The sequence below is a fragment of the Haliotis rubra genome, unplaced genomic scaffold (genome assembly GCF_003918875.1).
Source record: "Haliotis rubra isolate DU_JTF1 unplaced genomic scaffold, ASM391887v1 Scf1878, whole genome shotgun sequence".
NCBI classification, from domain to species: domain Eukaryota; kingdom Metazoa; phylum Mollusca; class Gastropoda; order Lepetellida; family Haliotidae; genus Haliotis; species Haliotis rubra.
In genome coordinates, this window is record NW_025765867.1 from 73,123 (window position 1) to 78,285 (window position 5,163).

The following is a 5,163-nucleotide window of genomic DNA, read 5'->3' on the forward strand; positions in this document are numbered from 1 at the left end:
CGCCCCTCACTTGTTCTGGATGTAATAATCCTGCCAATCCACCAGGTCAGACGGCATGGAACTGCCAATATTGCGGCACAGTGTGCAACATAAACAACGTCGGTACAACCAGTCAGTATAGCAATGACGCCACCGCCTTCATCTTCAGACTTACAGCCAGAAGTCCTTCAAAGCCAAAACTCTACCGTGTGAAAAACCTGGAAAAGCAGTTATGCAGAACTCCCATTACGGCCCATGTTTCGGGTCTGACCTACAACCATTTACGAAGAGTGTTACCAAGACTGACAACTACTTCAAGGGAAATGGGACAATAAACGTAGGAACCCACTACGACATGAATGGCGATGACAATAATGTGTTTTCTGGGAGGCAACCTTCAGTACACCGATATTGAGGTCTACCATATCACGGGTAAAGAGCTTGAAATAACTTCACAGGCTCAACATATCATATTTCATTTCATTCAAACAATTACCTTTAGCAAGCAAACAAGTGTTTTGTTCCTTGCTCGTCTGTCTGTCTGTGTTTGTCTGTCTGTCCATGTCTGTGCGTGTGCGTTTGCCTGCGTGCGTGTGTGTTTGTGAGTGGAGTGGGTTTAGTTTTACGCTGCACTTAGCAATATTCAGGGATATATAATAAACTCTTATATATACTCATATAGGTATATACACATACTCCTTTGTGATATGTATATTGGACATACCTGAATTTAAATAACACTGACCATGTTCTGTATACCTTCCTATAGAGCCAACAGGCATGCCCTCTGCTTCTATCGATGGTGCCTGGCGCAAATTTGGACAAGTAAATCGCGAGGTTCGTAAATGAGTGATATAGCAACTGTTGTTACATGTTTGTTTATTTTCACAGAGATTACGTATAGATTTAAGATATGAGTGTGCAGATGCTCCTCGGTGAGCTTGTTGACTTATCATACTTCGGAAACTGTGGCTGAATTCAGGTTACACGACTTATATAGTCCCCTGTAGGAGTTTAACTTGATTAAATCATAACCGCCTGAGAACGGAAATTGGTACATCTAAAGTAGGTCTTGTAGCGATCTCACAAACTAATGGTGTTATATCTTCAGAAACTTATATGTATTATTGATTCTAATATATGTGTACTTTCTCCAAGAAAGTAGTTTCTAAGTGATGGGCTAGTTGTCCTTGAAGGAAGGTTCTGAGTGTCTTTATCATCCACTGAATGTTTTTGAAGGAAACAAACCCTAACGTAAGATGTACTTTCGATTTCTAAACGGTGAGTGAGTGAGTATGGTTTTAAGCCGCTTTTAGCAATATGTCAGCAATATCACGGCGGGGACACCAGAATGTAGGGGAATTGAACCCGGGTCTTCGGCGTGACGAGCGAACGCTTTAACCACTAGGCTAACCCACCGCCCGATTTCTAAACAAATTGATACGAGTAATTGTCATGAAAAAGACTGTTTGGTGGCACAGGTTTATCACACCACTGTACGTAACAAATGTGGCACCACATGCCGGGTAGCAAACTGTGTTGATGCGTCGTCGTGTAAAATTATCACAGCTAATATTTCAAGATGGTGAATGAATAGAATTAGACAATTTACAATATGTTAATTTACTCTGCAGGATTTACTATAAATATATATTAGTTATGGGAGTTTTTGTGATAAATAATGCTCACATTGTTGTCCTTCATATTAACTGAAAACGATATGAAGAATCTGCAACACATTTGGACTTCTTGAACTGCCTTCTTAGATTCTGTCTCTCGAAATTGTAATGGCCTTATTTTACAGTGGTTTCCTATATTTTGACATTGTGAGTAATAATGATATGGTCACATGTAAAGATCGTTAGCACTTCATGACGAGGTGTATATTCAATTCCTGGAATGTTTTCTGATGTCAGTATAGCTTCAGCATTTCTTTCAGATGTGCTTTGTCTTACATTGAACGATTTACACCACCGGAAGACAGCAAAGGTCAAGGCTGTTAATGTGCTATTATTAGGTGCGGTTTGGAGCTGGAAATCCAGCTTTTTAACTCCATCAACTCAGTCTTCCAAGGGGGAGATAACTGGCCTAGCAAGGGAGCGGAAGTGCTGACAGGGCTTAACAACTACGGTAAGAGACATCGATGTGCTAGCCGAACAGGTTCGACTAAACTTAATAGGCACTAGTAGGATTCAACTGTCCGACTCGTCAGCCTACAATAGCCACTACTCCAACCTTGGCAATTTCTCCTGGTGATCTTTCTAAGCTTGCCGTCTGGTCACGGCACATCACCCTCTTTGGAGACTATCAAGTTCAACAGTCCATCGTTGGCAAACCATAGGTCTTCATGACAGGCTTCAGTAACACCATATCCTGGCTGCTTCAATACAAACCACTTGTATTTACTAATAACTGGTTTTACGTATTAATGCCACTTCAACTAGGACCTGTTCAGTTGCCCATTATACCACCAATACCACTATTATTTTACCTCCTAATACAATTTAATACCCGTACAACTATCCCACAATAATCAAATGTATGCTAACACAACCCGTCAAAACATTACCCAATAATAATACATTTCTTATTCAAATGGTAAACTCACATTTCCACAAAATGTCATTCGAAATGCAATACAAAGGCACTCAATATTCAGATTTATTCTACACACTTCCAAAGAAATAATATTCAAAATGCAATACAAACATACTATCACGCATTTCTGCCACTAAACAATTAATTGAAATACACGTCTGGAAGTTTGCACCACGATATTCTTCGCTGAGTATCTCCCTCTCACCCCAAACAGCCACGCTTTTTATCACGCACTCCTTCGCACAGCCGGTTGCGTTCCCGCGCGCCCGTTCTCCCGCCGAAACACACACAAAGACCAGGAGGTGCCGTTCCACTAACCGATCACCAGCCCTATGCCAATCATTAAGCCCTAAAGTCCAATACTTAGCGTGACGTTACGATCAGCCCACCGTTCCACCTAACCAAATGCATAAGTCAATCGTAAAGTTGGATTAAGATCCAAATTCTAAGTTGCTCCGCGGCAACTTAGGATCGCTAAAATCAATCGATAGAGAAGCCAAAATGGCGGCTTTCACGGTATTGTGGCGTGAAGAAGAAGAAGCGTAGCTTCGCCACCGTGAGCAGGATTTTCGAGACCGCTCATTAGATTCTAGGTTACATCATCGGATGATGTGCTTGTAGCGAGGTATAGAATGCCTCGATAAGCGCGGTGAACTGATTAACAAAGGTTCAGCCGGTACATTATTAATGCCAGATATCAGGGCCTGAACACGCACCTTTCCCTGAAAACCAAGGTGTTGACTACCCTGGAATTTCTGGAAGGTGGACTGCTTGTTAGACACCGGGAGATCTTAATGGGTATGTCCAAGTCAAGCGTAGCCTAGGCTGCTCAATCCGGCCATTCAGGCTATATGTGATGCGTTGGATAATATGGCCTTTTATTACCCACGTGGTCAACGTATGGGTAGTTGCATACTAATCTCGTACGTCACACGTGTGTCGTATCGCGTTGACCTGTGTCGTAACGACTTGACCTGAGATTCTAACGATTTGATTGGATAACCGATGACCTCTCAAGTTAGGTCACATTCACGGAGGCGTAACTATTTTTTCATTCACCAACAAACACGTGAATCCATTCATTCTATAACCGTGCATTGTGGGAATGTAAACATCGCGAACGTTGCCGTGTCGCTGTTTAATTGTGAGTCGAACTGAGATATTATACCCGTCGAAAAACGTGAACGCAATGTTTCCACCAGTGATGTTAGCCGAATGAAGCAACTGCAAACCAAGAAACGGGGTGCTACGGAGTAGTTTACTGTAGGAGGCTGTACGAGGCGATGACAACAGACATGCATCGTGACGTCGGTTACCAAGGCAGTGACGTCATTACAGTGACGTCATGCAAATATTGTACTACAGTACAAAACTCTTCCGCAACCTCTTTATGAAACCGGTTTCGGTTTGAAACCAAAAATATTAACAAAAATACGCTATTTTGTCAATTTTAATGCATGTAAGACGTGGGTAATAAATAAAATACCACACTCGGTCTCATTACATACGAATTATACGAATCTCGTGACCTTTCTATGTTATCTGACCTCGCTTTTGCTGATCGGTCAGATACACAGGAAGGACACTCGTTTCATATAATTCGTATGTAATGAGATCCTCGTGTAGTATTCTCTATCGACCAGACACGGGGAGTATCATCAGGACAAAGAGTGATTTTTTCAAACTCGCTTGGAGTTTCCTAAGGTGATTGGTGCCATTGATGGGACTTTGATCCCGATTGCTAAGCCCCCTGCTGACGAAGAGGCTGCTTTTGCCATGCAGAAAAGGGCTCCATGCCATTAATGTGCAGGCAGTATGCGATGCATCCCTCAGGTAAGATGGTTGATGTTTTGATGTAATGCAATAATAAGTAGAATTCATAAGTTTCGGTATACTGACTCGAGCGAAACACTTCCTGTTTACATTAGAAAACGATCTTGACCAATGGCTATTGGTTTCTGTCACTAACAGATGGGGCCTCTGATGGTTAGACTACTGGTTACCAACTCGTCATCATTTAATTATACTTTAAAATCGTTAGTGAAATGAAGATTAAACACAGCAATGCATATTTCTATTGATAACACGTTAGGAATTATATCAAAAAATAAAATGTCATGGTGAGGCTAAAGGTCCTCCTGCAAGCAACAAATTATTTTCTCGTGTTTTGTACTCAGTTGGTAGAGCTAAGACTGTCGTTCCAAAAATCCTCGCTTCCAAATCCCATCGGGCACTGTTCGATTGGCGGATCCAGAGGTGTGTGTGTGTGTGTGTGTGTGTGTGTGTGTGTGTGTGTGTGTGTGTGTGTGTGTGTGTGTGTGTGTGTGTGTGTGTGTGTGTGTGTGTGTGAAGGGGTCTGGACCCCTTTTTTTTGTTTTGAAAAAATGACTTAAGACCACATTGAAGATTTGTTTTATAAGTTGAGGAGCAGGGGTGGGGTGGTCCGAAACCACCAGCCACCCTCTCAAAATTTGTGGATCTGCATGCTGATCATATATTAATGCTTTTAAGTTTATTATTTGTAGTTTTCCCATTCCTAATATTCCCTATTTCTTATTCTTATTACGTTTTGCAGTTTGATTGAAG

The 5,163-nt window shown here is 41.7% G+C and overlaps 1 long non-coding RNA gene across 1 annotated transcript; it reads left to right on the top strand.

Annotated features, from left to right (window-relative positions):
* Window positions 1–348: 348 nt before the first annotated feature.
* LOC124274102 lies at window positions 349–1,965 on the top strand. The gene is made up of 3 exons (XR_006897858.1): window positions 349–411; window positions 749–816; window positions 1,919–1,965. It is a non-coding gene; the product is annotated as an uncharacterized LOC124274102 (long non-coding RNA).
* Window positions 1,966–5,163: the final 3,198 nt, after the last annotated feature.